Consider the following 22405-nt stretch of genomic DNA (forward strand, 5'->3'; position numbering starts at 1 on the left):
ACTGGTGGTGAGATCTAAGCAGTAACTGGTCAGGGATTAGGGTTTCCTCTATTTCACCAGACCAACACACTTCCAGAACAACAGCTTCCAAGGGTGTAACAAACTCCTTGTGTCCTTTCTGGATCTTCCTGACCTATCCAAAGGCTTTATTGTCAGAAATTCTCCATTATATTCTCTTTCCTGGGCACTCTATGACAACACACAAACACTTGAAAGAATTTTACTATAGGAAACTGTTTTTAATATAGTGTTTTTTTCTTTCACCTTTCAAAGATAAAATAGACCTGAATTTCCATATCCATCCCAAGGGGTTTTGCCTGATGAATTAGCATTGAGTAGGAGAACTAAGTACATAGGAATTGGGGTGGGGAATGAGATGTAGAGCCAGAAGACCCAAGTCAGAGTTACAGTTTTAGGATTCTCAGCTGCATAACCTTGGGCAAGTATTTTCATCCCTCTGAGCTGTGGCTTTCTTCATCAGTTAAGTGGAATTAATAACACTACTTGACTTTCCTGATTCCCAGGGTTGGAGTGAGGCTAGATTGAAATCACATGGGTGAATATGCTAAACAAACTGAAAAGCGTAATAGAAAATAGTTCCTATTAATATGCTGAGAATATTATCTAATTGCTTACAAATGCATGTTGCTTGTACACTCACACTATCATTGGGTAAATAAAACCTAGGTTCTGCTGAGTACAGGTTTGTGCATATAACCCTTCAGTGAAGAAAATTACATTTACTTTTAAGCAACTATTTCATACTTACATCTGTTGCCAAGTTTACATCTCCAAACACATCTCTCATTCAATCCTCTGAAAAATCAGATTCAGGAATCTCATTTTTCTCTGCAGGAAATTGAGATATAAAGATACTAATTGTTGTTGAAGGGAGGGCTTCCCATATTTTCTTTCCTGTAACTCTAGTCCTGAGTGATATCCTTGTCACAGATGGGGTCTTAAATGTCAACCAAAAATTCATCTGGTGAGATTTGGTCCTCAACCTATGGTTCTATTGGAAGTGGTGGGACCTTAAGGTGGGGAACTGGGATAGCAAGGTAGGCCACTGGGTTGTGTCCATAAAGGGAATATTGGGACCTCAGCCCTCCTCTCTTGGCTGCCATGAGTTCTACAGTTTCTCTCAGCATGTACTTTCCACTGATGTACTGTTTCTCCACAGGTCCTAAAGCAATGAGGCCAACTGATCATGCACTGCAACCACTTCAACCATGAGCCAGATATCTTTTCTCCGTATAGGTTGATTATCTCAGCAACAGAAAGCTGACTAACACACTTGTTTATTTGTGTTCTGTTGTCTACAACTTTGAGATATGTTGTGTTTTCCTTTCAAATAGGTTCCCAGTGCATAATCCCATATTGGTAAGTATGGGAAAGTTTCTATAGTAAATAAATCTAGTTACCTTGGCTCAGTTCAGAGTTCTCTTATGTTGATATTAAGACCTTATTTTTCAATTACACATGTTAAAGTGTGGTAGAACTAGATTCTAGAGAAAACTTTTTTTTTTTTTGACAAGTGCAGGTTTAAGTTGATGACTGGAGTTAGTATGTAGTAACTCTATAAGAATGTAAATCTGTGCTCTTTTAAAAGACTATTATTAAACACGCCACACAAATAGTAAAACAGAGAATGGTAGATATAAAGTTTTGTAATTCTATCTCTACTGCTAATTATATTAATACAACTATTAATATATTGTTGAACACTTCCATCCTTCTCTAGAAGTTACATCTTCCTACACTAAAATTCTGTGTTCTTTTTTATCCAGCATTCTCTCATAATCATTCTTCCATTTCACAATTTACTTTCTTCATGATTTTCATTTGTAGTGATCATGAGTTATTCTCTCATATAATGCCCACAAATATACCTATTTATTGGATATTTATGTTATTATTTTCATATTTTGGAATATGTCCCTAGAATATTCTACCTACTAAATTAAATGTTATTAGTGATTTTAATGTAAGTTATGAAGTCATTTCTCAAAGTTATAGAAAAAATTTTAATTGATCTATTGATTGATTGGTATATTCTTTTAGTCTTTCAAATAAACACAAACTTAATAAGTTTCTAATATTTGCCAGATACTTTGGTATATGGAAGAAACACATGATCTTCATTCAAATGATTTTAATTCCTATGGGCTAGCATTACTTAAGGACCCCAAGGACAAAAGGACTGACTTGTTCAAATTTTTATTGAGAAGACGTCATTGTTAGTTTGCTAATTCCCTTTGAGAATTTCCTTCTTTCTTTTCCTTTCCCTCCTCTACTTCTCACTTGTATAGGTGTCCTGGGGTCAGTTACTGAATTCCTCCTTTGTCAAATGAGAATAATTGTATCTACACCAAGGGATTGTTGCCTGAACTCAGCATTGTATGTCCCAAGACAGTGCCTAGTATATAGTAAGCACTCTCTACACATTACTTGGTATTGTTCTTATTTCTATGATAGAGAAAGTGAAATAAACCCTCTCAATTGTCCCAAGGAATGGACAAGTAAGAACTGTGGCATCATGTCCATCTTTTAAGAAGCTGTTTGTGTATTTAAACAAACAAATGACAAAGCAGTAAATTTCATCTTTCTTGCAAGTATAGAGAAACAGATGAATTAGTACACAGACAGTAGGATTTTGTTTGTTATTACTGTGGCAAATTGTTGCTAAACGTTACAAAGGTCTGCTAAGTCCGGAAAAAGAAAATATATGCCTTTCAGTTTTTGGTTACCTGTAACCTAGGAAAGTTTCTAAATTTAAGATATGGGGGAGCTGGAGATGTGGCTCAAGAGGTAGCGTGCTCGCCTGGCATGCGTGCGGCCCGGGTTCGATCTTCAGCACCACATACAAACAAAGTTGTTGTGTCCACCGAGAACTGAAAAATAAATATTAAAAAATTCTCCCTCCCTCTCTCTCTCTCTCTCTCTCTCTTTAAAAAAAAAAAAAAAGATATGGGAATGGTGACAGTGTGCTCAAAGTTATGTGTGTTAAAACATCTACATTGTACCCTAAGATAAACTTAACTCTGCTGAATTGAATTGATAGCAGTCTGATAGGTGTGCTGAATGATCAAGCCACACAACTCAACATGCTGTTTAATCCAACTTGTGTTCTAATCAAATTTTTAAAGAAGTCCATTCTTCCTTACATGTACGTATAATATACATATAAGCAACATGTCTGTATATACATGTGGTATTTATTTTCATTTATATTTCTAGGCTTTATTCTAAGCCTTATCATTAACAGCATATATTGGATTAAAGAAATATGTGGCTAGGTAAGTTCTATGGATGGTATATAAATTGAAATTCACATTGTCTTGATTTAAAAAGGCTAACTCAACAAGGATACATATCTTAAGATGTCTGACATATGTATGTCAATCAACAAACTATTGTTAGAAATTACATATGACACAAAAATTCTAAGTAAGTTTTATTTATTCCATTGTGATCACACCTATTTTTTGCGATCTGCTACATATTAAGGTATGTAACATATGTTCTTACCACAGAAACAAGTCAGGGTGGTATATGGCAAAATTATTCCAAGCTGCCAAAGGAATAAAATACTTCACTGTCATAGCTTTACTTTCCTACAGATCAGTCCATACATCGTTGTTTTCATTGTCGGGGTAAAGTCGCTTTCTTAAATACTTACATCTTAAATAGCTACAAGATATTTTTTAAAATCCCAAAGTCTTTTCTACTCCATTAGACCTGTACAAAAGGAAAAGAATACACTGAGTCCTGATGCAATTCTTAGGTGACAGAAAAGTGGGAAAAGGCCAGAAGGTTTCAGAACAAGCAGCGCCAGCCGTTCACCCTGGAAAGTTACTGAACATTTATTCTGGTCCAAGTTTTATTTATTATATGAAAAAGGAACAAGTTTTCTATGGGGGTGGAGTGTCTTTCTCCTTATTGGATAAATAAGGAACTAAATTTCCCTGTAGGTCGATATTGCCTTAGGGGTTGCGTCTACAGGCCCCTTTCTTCCTAGGAATGATAATGTAATGCCCATGGGCAAATGCTCTGGTGGGACCGCCGCCTTGGGGACATAACCCCTAGACACCTCTCCTAGGTCGGCTGTGGGGCTGTGGTCTATCGCCTGCGCTCAACCTTGGTAGTCCGGCCACACTGTTTGCAAACTCTCCTCTCAAACTCCATCTTCAGGAGCAGGGCAGTGAGCTGCGCCGCATCCTCTTTCCCACTTGCTACCTCTGAGCGGCAGCGGATGGTGAGGCTTAGGCGGCCAACACAGGCAGCAAGTGGCGCTGAGCGTTGAGCACCCAGTCAGTGCTGTTGTGCCTCTTTCCTTCAGGAGGCGGCTGTGCAGAGCCCGAGCCCCAGCCGAGCCCAAGCAGAAGCTCGAGATCAAGCTGGAGCCCGAGCCCGAGCCCAAAGGGAGCCGGAGCTGGAGACGGAGGCCGAGCCCGAGCCCCAACCGGAGCCCAAGCCCGAGCCTGAGCCCGCCTTTCTTGGAAGCCTTTTGAGTCAGCAGGGCAACCTCTCCCGAGGCTCCGCCTCCGCTCCTCCCCAAGCAAAGTAACAAAGTAACTGAGGAGCAGCCTCTGCCGAGTGAGCAGAGCTGTGGTTGTGGGCAGCCAGCGGCACAGAAGACCCTTTGGGCCCCGAGGTAGTTTGGTTTCTGTGAAGAGGAAAGAGGGGTTGGCGGGCAGCTGTGGAGGCTCCGCTCTGAGCCTGCGAGGCCCACCTTGCTACTCCCTGGTGGATTCCACAGCCACCGCCACCACCACCACCCCCACGCCCCACCCCTGCAGCTCTTTGCAAAGCTGCTTGAAAAGTCTCCACATGGATTTGGCGGCAGTGGCGGCGGCACTGCCTGCTTTTGTGGCGCTCTTGCTCCTCTCCCTTTGGCCTCTTCTGGGGCCAGACCAAGGCCAGTTCTCTGCAGCTGAGTGTCCCTGGTGGCTTGCGGGTGGGTGGGTTGTGCGTCCGGAGCGCCAACGAATGACCCCAGCCCCGGGATTGTGCGATGTGGAGCTGGCTCCTTGTCTGGGCGGGGAGCAAGGATTTGGGGGAAACTTTCCTGGCCCTCTGAGGTGAGGTGGTCACAGGGTAGAAGAAGAGATGACCTGGAGTTTGTGTCACATGGGATGCAGGACACTGAGCTGGGCTCCACTTGGCGCAGGTAACTTTGGTCTTCACGACCCAGTGTTCTTCCCTGAGGCTCTCTTGGGCAGCAGGTTGGCAGGACTGTGCTGTAGTGTATGGAGACATTGCTTTTCTGGGGGAACTAGTGGCCTTGGTGTCCAGCGCAGGCTGCACTAGGTTATCTGGGAAGAGAGAAAGAAAGAGTAGGTAGGTTTCTGGGGACAACTGCTCTGTTGCTTGTGGTGCTGAATTGTTGCTGTCTGCCACCAGAGTGTTCCAAAAAATCTCGGGGAAGCCATTGTCAGAAACGTAAAGGCACTGACTGACCTTGGCGCTCTTTGCCAGGTGCTTTTGTCCTGGGAATAACCTTCCTTGACTCTTGTCCAACTACTTCCCCATCTCTCCCCTAGTCCCCATTCTCCTGTCCCAGCGCTGCATTGCTCCTGGGTTGGTCCTGTGGGTTAGGGCACTGCTTGGAATATGTGTTTGTTGGCAGAGTCTTTTAAAATGTTTTGATTCTAAGGATCTCTGCAGAATTGTCCTGTGCAGCCAGGTCTGGGCGCCCAGTCCCAGGATCCTGAGCCACCAGTGGGAGCCCGCTCCTCTGCAAAGCCAAGGAGAAGCTGGCTCTGAACCTCTCAGACCCAGCCTGCTTGATGGTGGCTCTAAATAACTACTGTTCACTGGGGAACCCTAAAAGAGGGATGAAAGGGGATGAGAGTGGTCTTTCATATTAGCCCTTTGGGTTCTAAGGAAAGTCATTCAAATGAGTCCATGACCTCTGTTTTCCTGGACCCGTCCTCTGTTCTCTTCCAGTTTTGTTATTCTTTCTATAGGTTGGTTGCTTCTATCCTTCTCTCCTCAGAGGGGTGGGGGCTCTGAAGTTTCACCAGGTGGATGCTGGGGAGTGGGCTCCAGGGCGCTTTTCTGCCTCCCGCTGATTATGACAAGTTTTCTGGCTAACCCACCCAGCTCAGTTTGGCTGGTGGGCACATCTGCTGCCTTGGTTCCAGGTGCAGATGGAAACACAGCAGTGGCCAAGAGCTGATGGTGAAGAAGGGAAAAGTGACAGCCACGCTTCTGGCTGAGCCTGCAGGATACAGAGAAAGAAATTATTTTGTCCTTGACAATTTCTCTCATTGTTGTGCTACCTGGTTTCCTGGAAATAAATTCACATTGCTTTCCAGAGCCATCATTTATTTACTTTCCATCTCCCCCCCCCAGTAGAAAAGGAGTAAGACCACAACCTGAGTCTGATCAAGTGGCAGCATGTACTCTCCACCCAGGCAGCTGTTATGAAATGATAGCATGCAGAAGGAAAGCCATGTATATATTCGATGGGCATAGAGGGCAACAGCTCTATGCAATGAGTGATCAGGTGGTTTAATTAAATTCTCTTTGGACTAAGCGTTACTGCATGCATCATTATTCAATGCCATGTTTGGAACCATGCTTGATGTGACTCATTATATGTGACTCATTATATGCAGGTAAGTTGGAGAGAGCATTGATTTGTGCACACTGTTTGTCATTCCACGGAGAGCCTAACTTGAACGGGCATGTAGTTTGTTAATTGAACGTTTGAACTCTACCAGTTGTATGATTAAACTCACATGTATTCAAGAGTTGTAACTTAATGCCCCAACAACTTATGGAAACTTTTTTGTAAACAAACTTTTTAAAAGTGTTATTAATCCTTTCATGAACAAGTAAATATTAAACTTCTTCCAGCACAAAATGCAGATGTGCTTTTCTAATACCTGCAGTTAGATTTCTCGAATGAACAACCAGATTCTTAGACATTCAGTTCTAAGTGATTTAGCTAATATGACTGGATTTTCTTTAGTGGCAAAACATAACATTTGACTTTAAGTTAAATTTTATGCCAGAATGTACAGTCCTAACAAATGCAATTCTCACAGGATTGTATCTCAAAAATTTGCCAATAGTATATACATATAGATCTGTATATGAGTTAAGCCTATAGAAGGGTCATGGCAAATTTTCCTAATATAACTATGGAAAAAATTAAATCACGTCTTTGGCCTTTTGTACAACTGTTGATCCAGCTTTTTCATTTTGTGTGGAGAATAAATTGCAGCTTTTAGATGCAGTCTTCTCAATGACCTAGAGAGGGACTATTGTCTCTTTAGTGTGATGCAAGTCCGGAAATGCAGCTCAAGATCAATCTGGATGCCAGTTCCTGGCAGGTCCCAATGCTGATCCCTGAGGACCTTGCAACTCATTTAAGCAGTGCCACTTCCCTTGTTCCTGACTCCTTGTTATCTCTGACACAAAATTAACTGCTCTTATGATTATTTCCTATTAGGGAGAGTCACTGTAGCTTGTTTGTTTTAAGGTTTGCCTTTTACTTTTCTGGTTTTGATTGGCCAGCATCCTTGGTGCCTCCATGCCTTCAAACTCCAAGTTCTAATCACTAGTAATGATATGTAACTGCACATTTCTGGGACTGGTTTTCCTTTCCCTAGTTCCCTTATATCTGACTGCTGATTTTCCTAGATTCTGAGATGTCATTTGTGTCTGGCCTGCCCAGATGGAAAGAGGCAGGTTGGGCTGCTCTTTGGGCATTGGCATGTGTGCAGTTGACAGCTCTTCTCTTGGTGAATTTGAAAAATAAATCAACCCCTCTGCTATTCCACCCATCTCCCACACTTCCTCCTACTCCTCTAGCAACAAAAAGTTCCACATACATCTATACAAACTTACAACTTTTGTGTTTTCTTTTGGAGCCAGATATATCTTAAAAATTGGCAATAGGACTATCCACTACCCAAGGCCAATACCAATTCTCCCATCCAATCTTACATGTTCAACAATTATGATTGATTACATATTTTATAGCCTTAAATATATAGTCATCCAGCATAATTTCATATAGAGGAAGTGTGTTGGTTCCTGCTAATATTTTTGAAGTGCATATTTTTGAAGTTTACTCCAGGTGTTATTAAAGAGACTGAATCATACTAAATTTGGATCTGTGCTGTTCCCATTTCTCTTATTTGCTCTTCATGAAGGTCAGGAAGAGGAATGTTGGAAGGTGGAGAACAGGAAACATCAAGGGAGTTTACAGATTATCCTTACAGACAAAAGAAAGAGCACAGGGATTGTGTGTATATATGTGTATTTTTGCTCTCTTAATTTTTGTTAAGAAGGAAAAAAGTCCTATTTTTGACTTGTGTATTGGGATCAGCCTTTGACTTTGTCAAGACAGATTTATTTCTTATTCTGTCAATGTAAAAATTTCCCTCTGTGTATTCCTTTCAGACTCTCCCATTTGATCATATGTATTTGGTCTGTGTTCTTTTATCACATGATGTTTCTCTACCTAACAAGGTTGTAATTGCTTTTGAAACTGACTTGTTTTTTCATCAGAATTCATGATGTTTGTCATAGTTACTGAAAAATAGTACAAGACATATCAATTTATGATATATCTTTAAATGGTATTTGATAACAAAGTGAATAATACATCAGACAGGCTACTGTTTATTTCAGCTGAAGTCAAAAGCAAACTTCCATATCTATGAAATAATCTTTTAATGTCATAGAATGTTTATTTGTTATGCTTACCTGTTTGTAATTGAAAGAGAGACTTTATGTTTCATTTTTTAAATGGGAATGGAAAACTAGAGTACTACCTTGGCTGATTATTTTTGAAATAAGTGAAATAAATTATATTAAATGAAATAAGTTACATAAAACTACATTTTGGAAAACTTCTTTAAAATTTTTTTAATATTTACAATGTGAATTCTGAGGTAGGCAGTTCACAAACTTGATACATCATCTTATTGAAAACGTGTTTTATGAAAACATTCTTAAACAATGTAGGTGCACATAAAAAGTCTTGTAAGTTCTGTGAAGACTTTGTTTTCAGAGGTGTGTTTATTTTCCTTTTAGATTCTTGCAGTAATTCTTTTGATTTGCAGTTAGTATATTGGTAATAAAAACTGAATTTACATAATTAAAAACTTGGTTCTTTGAGGTTTTCCCAGATTGTTGAGACCAGGCCTGGGATGTGAGATTGTATTGATTCTGTGGTGGAACATTGGCGCTTCTCCACTTCACTCTGGTTGAACTTTCTGGTGCTCTTCTTTGTGTGTTGATAATCCATAAAAATTCCAAGTGGCTTATTTTGCCACTTACAGTTGTTTTAGGAACAAATTATGTCATCCTAAAGAAATTATTTGTGTTTCTGCTTGAATTGTTGAGTTCTGTTAACAAAAATGATGTGGGCAGTGCTGATTAAATTCTTCAGGTGTCATTCTAGTAATTTTAATAAGAGAAATTTGGAAATAAACACAATGATACAGCATATAATTATTGCTTACATTTATTTTGTTGGGAAAGCTGAAAATTGATTGTATCTTAACAGTGATAGTATTTCATTGTCCCAAGTTCTAGGTTTGAAAGAAGATACAGGCATTCAGGGATAGGATTCAAACTTTGTATTTATATTATTGGGAAGACTATGGAAAAAAGCTCATTATTTTTCTATAGTTGGAGAAACTGAAGTGGAAAATAAACTGTATAGAATCTATATAGTCATCCTTCCCCACCACAGTCTATCTTCTGCTTTTTTTAAAAAAAAATTAGTTGTAAATGGACACAATATCTTTATTTTTCATTTATGTATTTTTATATGGTCCTGAGAATTGAATCCAGTGCCTCACGCATGCTAGGCGAGTGCTCTACCACTGAGCCACTACCCCAGTCCTCTCCTCTGCGTTTTAATGAGAGAACAATCAATCTTCTTTCAGATTCGGATCAATTTATATAAAACCTTCCAAATTAATTCTATTCCTTAAGCAGTTGTTCAGGCTGATTCCCAAACCCTGTTCAAGGCAGTAGCTGACCAGCAACAGAAATCCTCCTAATCCTAGCTGGACAGTGAGTGACCCAGCAGCTGTTTAGGTGGTGTTCTTGTCACAGATTCTTGTAGTGATTTGCCTTGGGTCATTCAGCAAATTCAAAAGGAGAGAGGAAGCCTTTCTAGGGTCCCTACTATCACCCAGGGAATGATGGCTGACTGCATTATGACCATTGGGTTCTTGCGCTGCAAGGTGCACTAGGGTTTTGCTACTTGGAATTTGGTCATGGACCAACAGCAGCAGCAGCACCTGGGAACTTGTGATGATTTGTGATCAGAACCAATGCCAGACCTACTGGTCAGAATTTGTGTTTTAGTAAAAATCCTTGGGTGATGTTTTTGAATATTTAATTTGATTTTTTATCAACAACTAAAAGAATTTTTTAAAAAATTATGTTTTGGGCTGGGGATATAGCTCAGTTGGTAGAGTGCTTGCCTTGCATGCACAAGGCCCGGGGTTGAACATTTAATTTTGAGAATCACTGCTCTAGGACAAAGTGAGCTTAAAAAGATGACCACATGCACTTTGTTGTAGAATTGTAAGACTGTTGTGAAAGATAAATTATGACATAAAACAAATTTCCCTGTATTGATAGGTCTCATCAATGTTTACTTTATTATAATTTCACATTTTAGACACATCAGAACAATATGACATAGACTTTTTTAAAGAAATCTCAGACAGTATGAAGTAAATATTTTCATAAGAAAAGAATAATAAGTCTTAGTAGTTTGGGTTATGAGTTTTTTGTATAAGAATGTTTAGAGGTAACACACTATCTAAGGAACCAAATGGGCTATATGCAAATAATTTTTACTTAGCATAATGTTATGTTGGTACAGGAAATAGCATTGCCTTTTGACATTGTTAAGTTTCTTGATTTATAACACTTTTTTCTTCCAAGTATAATCTAAGACCTTTTTAATAAGCAGTTGATTTATAGGTCAGTCAAATTTAATGAAAGAGAGCTAGGTAGAATGCATTAACTATCATAGCATTATTTTTATCATCTTTTATGCTCGTATTTTTTTTCTATACCTCACAGCATTATTTTTATTTTTTTTTCCTCTTTAAACAAATATTTATTGATCTCTGATAGACATGAGTCTAACCACTTGAGATCCTTCAGTGAACAATACAAAGACTCTTACCCTCATGAAGGTACTGGGGACCAACTGAGTAATACATAAAATGAGCAAATCATAGAGCATTAGAGGAAATAATCTGCCATGACAATAAGAAAAGGAACAGGGGGTTAAGTAGGGGAGAGGGAGACAGCCAGTCAGGGAATTCAGTAGAGCTGTCATGCCTTGATTAGAAGATGAAATATTTATAGTTTTGTTTATAAAACCTTGACAATTTCTCCTCAAATAGAGATTTCATCATTGCAGTTTCTAGACACATTTCAAATTTAATGTCTGGGGCAAAAAAATCAAAGGGAATATGAGATGTTGTTCAGCTCAACACTTCTGTACTTTGTCTTCTTGTGATGGTTCTTCTACTGAGGAAAATGTTTTGAATATTCATTGATGATTTTTTTTTGCTTGATAACTTCTTTTCCCTTTTCTCTCCCTTTCCCTCCCACCTCATGACTCTGCTTAATGTTAATCTTTTCCTCCTGCTCTTCCTACCTGCTCTGTTCTTGGTTGCTCTCATTATATCAAAGAAGACATTTGGCATTTGTTTTTTAGGGATTGGCTAGCTTCACTTAGCATAATCTGCTCTAGTGCCATCCATTTCCCTGCAAATTCCATGATTTTGTCATTTCTTAGTGCTGCGTAGTACTCCATTGTGTATAAATGCCACATTTTTTTATCCATTCATCTATTGAGGGGCATCGGGGTTGGTTCCACAGTCTAGCTATTGTGAATTGTGCTGCTATGAACATCGATGTGGCAGTATCCCTGTAGTACGCTCTTTTGAGGTCTTCAGGGAATAGTCCGAGAAGGGCAATAGCTGGGTCAAATGGTGGTTCCATTCCCAGCTTTCCCAGGAATCTCCATACTGCTTTCCATATTGGCCTCACCATTTTGCAGACCCACCAGCAATGTATAAGAGTACCCTTTTCCCCACATCCTCGCCAGCACTTGTTATTGTTCGACTTCATAATGGCTGCCAATCTTACTGGAGTGAGATGGTATCTTAGGGTAGTTTTGATTTGCATTTCTCTGACTGCTAGAGATGGTGAGCATTTTTTCATGTACTTGTTGATTGATTGTATGTCCTCCTCTGAGAAGTGTCTGTTCAGGTCTTTGGCCCATTTGTTGATTGGGTTATTTGTTTTCTTATTGTTTAATTTTTTGAGTTATTTGTATACTCTGGATATTAGGGCTCTATCTGAAGTGTGAGGAGTAAAAATTTGTTCCCATGATGTAGGCTCCCTATTTACCTCTCTTATTGTTTCTCTTGCTGAGAAAAAACTTTTTAGTTTAAGTAAGTCCCATTTGTTGATTCTTGTTTTTAACTCTTGTGCTATGGGTGTCCTATTAAGGAATTTGGAGCCCGACCCCACAATATGTAGATCGGAGCCAACCTTTTCATCTATCAGACGCATAGTCTCTGATTTGATATCAAGGTCCTTGATCTATTTTGAGTTAACTTTTGTGCATGGCGAGAGGAGGGGATTCAGTTTCATTTTATTGCATATGTATTTCCAGTTTTCCCAGCACCATTTGTTGAAGATGCTATCCTTCCTCCATTGCATGCTTTTAGCCCCTTTATCGAATATAAGATAGTTGTAATTTTGTGGATTGGTTTCTGTGTCCTCTATTCTATACCATTGGTCCACCCGCCTGTTTTGGTACCAGTACCATGCTGTTTTTGTTTCTATTGCTTTGTAGTACAGTTTGAAATCTTTTATTGCTACACCTCCTGATTCACACTTCCTGCTTAGAATTGCTTTTGCTATTCTGGGTCTTTTATTTTTCCATATGAATTTCATGATTGCTTTATCTATTTCTACAAGAAATGCCGTTGGGATTTTGATTGGCATTGCATTGAACCTATAGAGAACTTTTGGTAATATTGCCATTTTGATGATGTTAGTTCTGCCTATCCATGAACAGGGTATATTTTTCCATCTTCTGAGATCTTCTTCTATTTCTCTCTTTAGGGTTCTGTAGTTTTCATTGTATAAATCTTTCACCTCTTTTGTTAGGTTGATTCCCAAGTATGTTATTTTTTTTTGAGGATATTGTGAATGGGGTAGATGTCCTCATTTCCAGTTCAGAAGATTTGTCGCTGATATACAGGAATGCCTTTGATTTATGCGTGTTGATTTTATATCCAGCCACTTTGCTGAATTCATTTATTAGCTCTAGTAGTTTCTTTGTAGACCCTTTTGTGTCTTCTAGGTATAGGATCATATCATCCGCAAATAGTGATAATTTAAGTTCTTCTTTTCCTATTTTTATGCCTTTAATTTCTTTCGTCTGTCTAATTGCTCTGGCCAGTGTTTCGAGAACTATATTGAATAGAAGTGGTGAGAGAGGGCATCCCTGTCTTGTTCCAGATTTTAGAGGGAATGCCTTCAGTTTTTTTCCATTTAGAATGATGCTAGCCTGAGGCTTAGCATATATAGCTTTTATAATTTTGAGGTAAGTTCCTGTTATCCCTAGTTTTTCTAATGTTTTGAACATAAAGGGATGCTGTACTTTGTCGAATGCTTTTTCTGCGTCCACCGAGATGATCATATGGTTCTTATCTTTAAGTCTATTGATGTGGTGAATAACGTTTATTGATTTCCGTATATTGAACCAGCCTTGCATCCCAGGGATGAATCCTACTTGATCATGGTGCACAATCTTTTTGATATGTTTTTGTATACGATTTGCCAGAATTTTATTGAGGATTTTTGCATCTAAATTCATTGGGGATATTGGTCTGTAGTTTTCTTTCTTTGAGGTGTCCTTCTCTGGTTTGGGAATCAGGGTGATATTGGCCTCATAGAATGAATTTGGGAGTTCTCCTCTTTTTCTATCTCCTGAAATAGATTATGGAGTATTGGTATTAGTTCCTCTTTAAATGTTTTGTAAAACCCTGCTGTATATCCATCCGGTCCTGGGCTTTTCTTGGTTGGTAGTCTTTTGATGGCTTCTTCTATTTCCTCCCTTGATATTGATCTGTTTAGGTTGTTTATATCTTCCTGATTCAATCTGGGTAGTTCATATGTCTCAAGGAATTTATCTATGCCTTCACTATCTTCTATTTTATTAGAGTATAGGGTTTCAAAATAATTTCTAATTATCGTCTGTATTTCTGAATTGTCTGTTGTGATGTTGCCTTTTTCATCCCGTAAGCTAGTAATTTGGGTTCTCTCTCTTCTTCTCTTTGTTAGTGTGGCTAGTGGTCTATCAATCTTATTTATTTTTTCAAAGAACCAACTTTTAGTTTTGTCAATTTTTTCGATTGTTTCTTTTGTTTCGATTTCATTGATTTCTGCTCTAATTTTATTTATTTCTTGCCTTCTACTGTATTTGCTGCTGATTTGTTCTTCTTTTTCTAAGGCTTTGAGGTGTAGTATGAGGTCATTTATTTGTTGGCTTTTCCTTCTTTTAAGGAATGAACTCCATGAAATGAATTTTCCTCTTAGTACTGCTTTCATAGTGTCCCAAAGATTTCGATATGTTGTTTCTGAGTTTTCGTTTACCTCTAAGAATTTTTTAATTTCCTCTTTGATGTCTTCTGTAACCCTTTGTTCATTCAGTAGCATATTGTTTAATCTCCATGTGATGTAGGGTTTTTCCTTTCTCATTTTATTATTGATTTCCAATTTCATTCCATTATGATCAGATAAAATGCATGGTAGTATCTCAACTCCTTTGTAATTGCTAAGCTTTGCCCTGTGACATAATATATGGTCTATTTTTGAGAAGGATCCATGTGCTGCTGAGAAAAAAGTGTATCCGCTTGATGTTGGGTGGTATATTCTGTATATATCAATTAAGTCTAAGTTATTTATTGTATTATTGAGCTCTATGGTTTCTTTATTCAATTTTTGTTTGGAAGATCTGTCCATTGGTGAGAGAGGTGTATTAAAATCTCCCATGATTATTGTATTGTGGTCTATTAGACTCTTGAACTTGAGAAGAGTTTGTTTGATGAACGTAGCTGCACCATTGTTTGGGGCATATATATTAATGATCGTCAAGTCTTGTTGGTGTATGGTTCCCTTGAGCAGTATGTATTGTCCTTGTTTATCCCTTTTGATTAACTTTGGCTTGAAGTCTATTTTATTTGATACAAGTATGGACACCCCTGCTTGCTTCCGGGGTCCGTATGAGTGATATGATTTTTCCCAACCTTTCACCTTCAGTCTGTGTATGTCTTTTCCTATCAGATGAGTCTCCTGTAGACAGCATATTGTTGGATCTTTTTTTTTTAATCCATTCTACTAGCCTATGTCTTTTGATTGGTGCATTTAAGCCTTTAACATTTAGGGTTACTATTGAGATATGGTTTGTATTTCCAGCCATATTTGGTTATGTATGATACTTAACATGATTAGTTTTTCCTCTATGCTTAGTTTTTCCTTTATTGTACTACCTCCCGTTGTTGGTTTTCATTGTTATTTTTCATTTCCTCTTCCTGTAATGTTTTGCCAAGGATGTTTTGAAGAGCTGGTTTTCTAGCTGCAAATTCTTTTAACTTTTGCTTATCGTGGAAGATTTTTATTTCATCTTCAATCCTGAAGCTTAATTTCGCTGGATACATGATTCTTGGTTGGAACCCTTTTTCTTTCAGCGTTTGAAATATGTTGTTCCAGGATCTTCTAGCTTTCAGAGTCTGTGTTGAAAGATCAGCAGTTATCCTGATTGGTTTACCCTTAAATGTAATCTGCTTCCTCTCTCTTGTGGCTTTTAAGATTCTCTCCTTATTCTGTATGTTGGGCATCTTCATTATTACATGTCTTGGTGTGGATCTCTTATGATTTTGTATATTCGGTGTCCTGTAGGCTTCTAGTATTTGGATTTCTTTTTCATTCTTTAAGTCTGGGAAGTTTTCTAGTATTATTTCATTGAATAGATTACTCATTCCCTTGGTTTGGACCTCTGTACCCTCTTGTATCCCAATAACTCTTAGGTTTGGTTTCTTGATGTTATCCCATAATTCTTGGATGTTCTGCTCATGATTTGTTAACATTCTCGCTGAGCTGTCTATGTTCTTTTCAAGTTGAAAAACTTTGTCTTCGTTGTCTGAAGTTCTATCTTCCAAGTGTTCTACTCTGCTGGTAATACTCTCATTTGAGTTTTTAATTTGGTTTATTGTTTCCTGCATTTCCAGGATTTCTGTTTGTTTGTTTTTTATATCCTCTATCTCCCTATAGAGTTGATCTTTTGCTTCTTGGATTTGTTTATGTAATTCATTGTCAAAGTGATTTTTCATTGTCTGAATTTGATGAATAATGTCTTCCTTGAGACTCCAGATCATCTGAAGCATGTATATCCTGAACTCTTTGTCTGACATTCCATCAGCTGCAGATATTACCTCATCTAATGTTGAATTGACCTGTATTGTTTGTGGTCCTTTCTTTCCTTGTCTTTTCATACTGTTCATGATTCTTTCTAGCTTTGTGAAACTGTTGAGCTAATGTTTTTCCCCTTATATATTTGTATTGTTCTTGAATAGCTCCAATATCCCTCTTTTTCAGAGAAAGACAATGTTAACAGATCCCAATATCAACAGTACATTATTTAAGGACAAGTTTTCATTATTAATACATTTATAGTTAGATTCTAAGACTATAGATATTGGATTTAATTATTACTTAAGAATATATTCCTTAGTTTCATAAAAGGCGTACCATATCTGGTGGCATATAGAAAACTTAATTTCAGACGAAGGATGTTATACTTAAAGAGAAAGGAGTGAGGGAATGAGGTTAAACTAACTTAGCACCTTTGGAGAACTCTAACCACTCAACTGGTAATTTATGGAAGAATGTATAGACTCAACCTCCTATTTAGATAGTTACCCTATGTATAGATAGCAAAAGTTAGGAGATTGAAAGTGGTATAGAGAGAATATGAATTAAAAAAAAAGAAAAGAAAAGAAATAACAAGGAAGAAAAGAGAAATAAGAGAAGGGAAAGGGAAGTAAGATAGAAATACAGAAAAAAAATGGAAGGGAGGTGGGGTATATGCAATTCCTCTATATTATATTACTTTGGTAATTCAGTTGTTCATGCTCAGTTCTTGGTTCACATATGCTGAAGTTGTGGAAGAGAGAGAAGAAAAGAGAAAGAGAGGAAAAAAAAAAGTCTCTCAGAACACTGTTTTCCTTGCTTCCAGTAGGTGGCGTTGTCTATTCCTAGTTTGAGCCTCTGTATTCAGGGTGGTGGGTATAGCCAGTGTGAAGGGAAATGAGCTTCCACCTGTATCTTCCCTACTCTAGTCTCTGAGGTAGAAACCAGGTGCCTCTACAGTTGTTGTTTTGTGTTGATAGCTACAATCCCCAAAAGCTTGTGGGAAATATTTTGAGTTATCGCAGCTAAGGGTGGGGGAGTTGGAAACCGGGTACCTGGATCAGCTGCAACTATGCTGGTAGCCACACCCACTTTGATGGGTTTTAAGGGTTGATGGGCTTCCTGGAGACTAGCGCTCGGGGCGGGACTGGACTTCCTCCTCCGGTCTGGCTGAGCGGCTGGCGCCTTCCTGCTCCGGTCTGGCTGGCGGCTGTCGCGGCTTCCTGCTCTGGTCTGGCTGGGCGGCTGTCGCGGCTTCCTGCTCCGGTCTGGCTGGGCGGCTGTCGCGGCTTCCTGCTCCGGTCTGGCTGGGATGCTCGTATTTAAGAACAGGAATTCTTGTCAGTTTTCTCAAGAGAAAAACTATGATGTAATAGACACTATTCATATCAAAACACAATTTTGCTTGCATTTTATAGCTTGCTTTACCATTCTTTTAGAAAATGCTTTTTCCCAGAAGACCTAATTGCCTTCTTATTAATGAGCCTGTAAGTGTTTTTTGTTATCCGTGTCCTATTCTAAATGTATCTACTTGTTCTAGCTGTTTCAGCAATGAGGTCTCTGATTAAGTCACAATTGGTATATTTGTTTTTGTCATTCACTAGTGATTCAGAAAAATACTGGCAGAATGACATGACTATTTCAGGGACTACTAAAAGGCAACAAGTATAAATTAATGTTAACCCATAATAGTTGGTCACATTTTGACATAAGCTGGATTTGGGTGCAATATATGGCTGCATTCTCTGTATTTTTATACTATCATTGAAAATGTACTTACTTTGCACAAAATTCAAAGAACATAGTTTTTAGATTCATAAATAGTCAACATGACCCCTGTATTTACTTAATTCTAACATTCATGATTGAAGAAAGAGTCTCATTGAAGACAGATCCCTAAAAGGGGAGAGCTAGTAATGGAAAAACTCTGAAAGTCACTTTCATACATCCACAAGAGTTATAGTGTTCTGACTTGCTACTTTTTAAATTTTACTCCAAATTCTAGAGCTTGTCTTTTTTAATGCCTCTACTTTTATTTCTGTCAACAATAATAAGGGTTATTTGTTCTTTCATGTGTTAAAGAGGACAGTTTTTCCCAAGGCGATTGCAGAAACAGTGATAGAAACTACCATTTATGGAGGGCCTGTGACCTGCCAGCCCTTATTATCAATGCCTTACACATTTATCATTCCTTACAATAAAACTTTCAGATTGGAATCATCTCCATTGCAGAAAAGGCTGAGAGGGGGAAGTAATAGCTGGCCCTAATATGCTGTGTGAGGAGTGGGTCAAGTCAAGCTTCTGTGCACAAATACATTCAATGTATACTGAAAGCAAAGTTTTATAGACTCCAAAAACTCTAGAGTGCAGGTATTTAAGAAGCACTTACTGCTGTACTTTATTGGTCTCTAACACTTCTTCCAGATTTATTTTAACTTTCCTTTCTATTGTTACCAGATTTATATTTAGATTTAAAAAGGCATGTGGAGCTGAAGATGGATCAGGCTTTGCTACTCATCCATAATGAACTGCTGGGAACAAACTTGAATCTTTAATGGAAATCGGAACACTGTTACCATGTATGTATCATGTTCGAACTCATAGTTTTGTTTTCCTTGGTGCTTATTTAGTATGATCCTTAATGCCCTCACATCTAAGGCCCTTTACAAGTTACTTTCAGTTTTTATAAGTAAGGAAACAGACAGGTTATAATAAGGAGTTAGAAGAAATGTAATCAAGGGAGAGTACCTGGGTCATCTCTGAGGACAAACATAGTGAGAACAGTAGGAAGGTGCAAGTTGAGGGAAAGAGCATTATTGCAGGAATCTGCCTCTATGAAAATAAAGATTTATGTATGTAGGTATGTACTTATTTATTTATTTTTGTGTGTGTGATACTGGAATTGAACCCAGGACCTCATATATAGTAGGCAGGAGCTCTACGACTAAGCCACATCCCTAGTTCTTTTTAAATTTTGTTTTGAGAGAGGGTTTTCCTAAGTTGTCTAAGCTGGCCTTGAGCTTGTGATACTCCTCAGCTTCCCTGGTAACTAGGATTCAGGTATACACCACCATGCCCAACTGTAAACAGCTTTGCAGAACCAAAATCATCAGTACAGGCATCAACTGAAAAGATGATGGAACAGTATACAATACCCCTGTATTTGATTAAACCCATCGAAAAATCTATGAAAAAAGAAAACCTGGAATAGTTAAAAACAAAAGTAGCTCAAGACAAAATTTATTAGCCAGAAGCTGTGTTGTGATGCAGTGGTAGAGTACTTGCCTAGCATGGGTAGGGCCCGGGGTCCTATCCCTAGCACTGGGAGAAAAAAGTTTATCAGCCTATAAAGGGCCTAAAAGAAACCTAAAAATGTCAATAACAGCTGAAATTAAAGTGACAAGAAACATAATTCAGAGAATGGGCAAAATTTCTTATAAAAGATTTTAAATGTGTAAAGTTGGTCTGGGTTGTAGCTCAGTGGTAGAGCACTTGCCTAGTAGGTGTGAGGCACTGGGTTGGATCCTCAGCACCATATATAAATAAATAAAATAGAGGTTCATTGACAACTAAAAAAATCAGAGAAACAAGTTGTTGGTTGTGGGTGGGTGGGACTGTACTGTCAATTTATGAGATGTAGGGCAAGTAAGAGCATTATTAGAATAAAAAGTAGCCAGGCATGGTGGTGCAAGCCTGTATTCCCTGAAGAGGCTCAAGCAGGAGGATTGCAAGTACAAAACCAGCTTCAGCAATTTGGCAAGGCCATAAGCAATTTAATAAGACTTTGTCTATAAATGAAAAATAAAAAGGGCTGAGGATGTTACAAAGTGGCTAAGCGCCCCTGGATTCAATTCCTGTAAAGAAAACAAAACAAAAACATCAGTCTTACTGATACAAAACATTAAGTCAGGTGACAGATTAAAGAACCTAAAAAACAGAAGGGCTGGGATGTAGCTCAGTGGTAGAGCAACATGCCTGGTATGTGTGAGGCCCTGGATTTGTTCCCCAGTACTGCGCACACACACAAATTAGTAATTTATTAAAAGAGCTTAGAGATAATTGTGTCTAAGGAAAATGTGTAAAGGAGTGGGACAGAGTTAATTATTATAGTAAGAGAATATCCTGCAATTGAAGAAGAAACTTACGACCCTTTAAAGGTTAAGCAACCAGAGAATGATATCTGTACTTAAACTGTTTTAAATTTGGAAATCTTTCTTGGGGGAAGAGGGGTACTGGGGATTGAATTTAGCTTGACAATTGAGCCGCAACCCCAGCCCTATTTTGTATTTTATTTAGAGACAGGGTCTCACTGAGTTGCTTATTACCTTGCTTTAGCTGAGGCTGGCTGTGAACTCAAGATCTTCCCGCCTCACCTACAAAACTGCTGGGATTACAGGTGTGTGCTACCATACCTGGCTAATAATTTGGTTATCTTTAAAAAATATAGATCAAAGGAAAGATGAGTATTCAAATGAATGCAAATTATTATAACTTCATATTTAGTAGCACAGATAATAAAAATCTGGGAATGATAGATATTTTTAAGATATTTAAAGGAGAAGGCTTGCCTTAGAGACTAATTACCTAGTTGAAAATTTCCTGGCATCTCCCTGCTCCTTGGCTTCCCAGCTGCAGCTGTCCTCTGCCACCCACGTCCACCATGTTCTACCTCACCTCGGATCCACAGCTATGGAGTCAGCTGACCATGGACTGACACATCTGAAACCATGAGCCCCAAACACACTTCTCCTCTAAGTTGTTCTTGTCAAGTATTTTGGACACAGCAATGGAAAGCTGACTAATGCACCCTCCCACCAGAACTGTTTGTGAATCATTTTATGCCCCTCCTTATTCACGCCCCTCTGCTTCTGAAAACACCTACTGGGCTTTCCATAAACATGTCCTGCCTTTCCTGCACCTTCACCTCACCCCATTTCCCAATTGCTGTGCATTCCAACAACATCGAAGTCTCATGTGAGGTCACCTCTCTGTGGCTGTGCCATGTGTTTTTCATGGCCTGCAACAGTCAGCAAACTTTTTTTTTTCTTGAAAAGAGGGCTGGGATGTAGCTCAATAGTAAAGAGCCTTCCTTGTGAGCACAAAGCCCTGGGTGCAATAGGAAAGAAGGAAGGAAGGAAGGAAGGAAGGAAGGAAGGAAGGAAGGAAGGAAGGAAGGAAGTCAGTCAGTCAAAGCTTTAGCATTTACATAAGTGATAAAGGAATATTAATACTAAAATATGGATAGCCTAGATAAAACGTCTCCCAATTTATGCAAAAGCAAATAGAAAATAATGGTAGAAACTGTGAAACAAAGTTGTAGAGACAAATGACAAGATACATTTATCAGATTGTGATAGAGCAAGCTGATTGGGTTTCTTTAAAAAATATTTTTTAGTTGTCAATGATATTTATTTTATTTATTCATTTATTATTATCAACGTCGTTGTTGTTGTCATCATTACTATTATTATTAGGTACTGTGCTTTGAACCCAAGGATGCTTTGCCACTGGGATACATCCCTAGCCCGTATTTTGTATTTTGAGACAGGGTCTCATCTGACTAAATTGCTTAGAGCCTTGCTGAATTGCTATGGCTAGCCTTGAATATGTGATCCTCCTGCCTCAGACTCCCAAGTTGCTGGTTTATAGGCGTGCACCACCATGCCTGGCCTCTGTCACTTTATATCTGTGTGAATTAGAGTATGGCAGTTACCTTCTCTGTGCCTCACTTTCTTTACTTGTGAACCTGGGGGTAAATTGAAACTTACTTTTTCCTTGTGAACATTTCATGACTTAGTGTATGTAAATTGAAGCAGAATAAGGCCTTTCTATCTAAGTGACTTTATTGGCAATACACAAGTGACACTTACCACAGGAATTAAATAGAAGAAAGTACATAACTCCAACAATATCTGTA

General features: G+C 38.5%; 1 pseudogene; it reads right to left on the reverse strand.

The window, feature by feature from the left end:
* Window positions 1–4512: 4512 nt before the first annotated feature.
* Window positions 4513–22405, reverse strand: part of LOC143641633 (cTAGE family member 15-like) — a 108269-nt pseudogene continuing 90376 nt past the window's right edge.

Source organism: Callospermophilus lateralis, chromosome 4, assembly GCF_048772815.1.
Source record: "Callospermophilus lateralis isolate mCalLat2 chromosome 4, mCalLat2.hap1, whole genome shotgun sequence".
NCBI lineage: Eukaryota > Metazoa > Chordata > Mammalia > Rodentia > Sciuridae > Callospermophilus > Callospermophilus lateralis.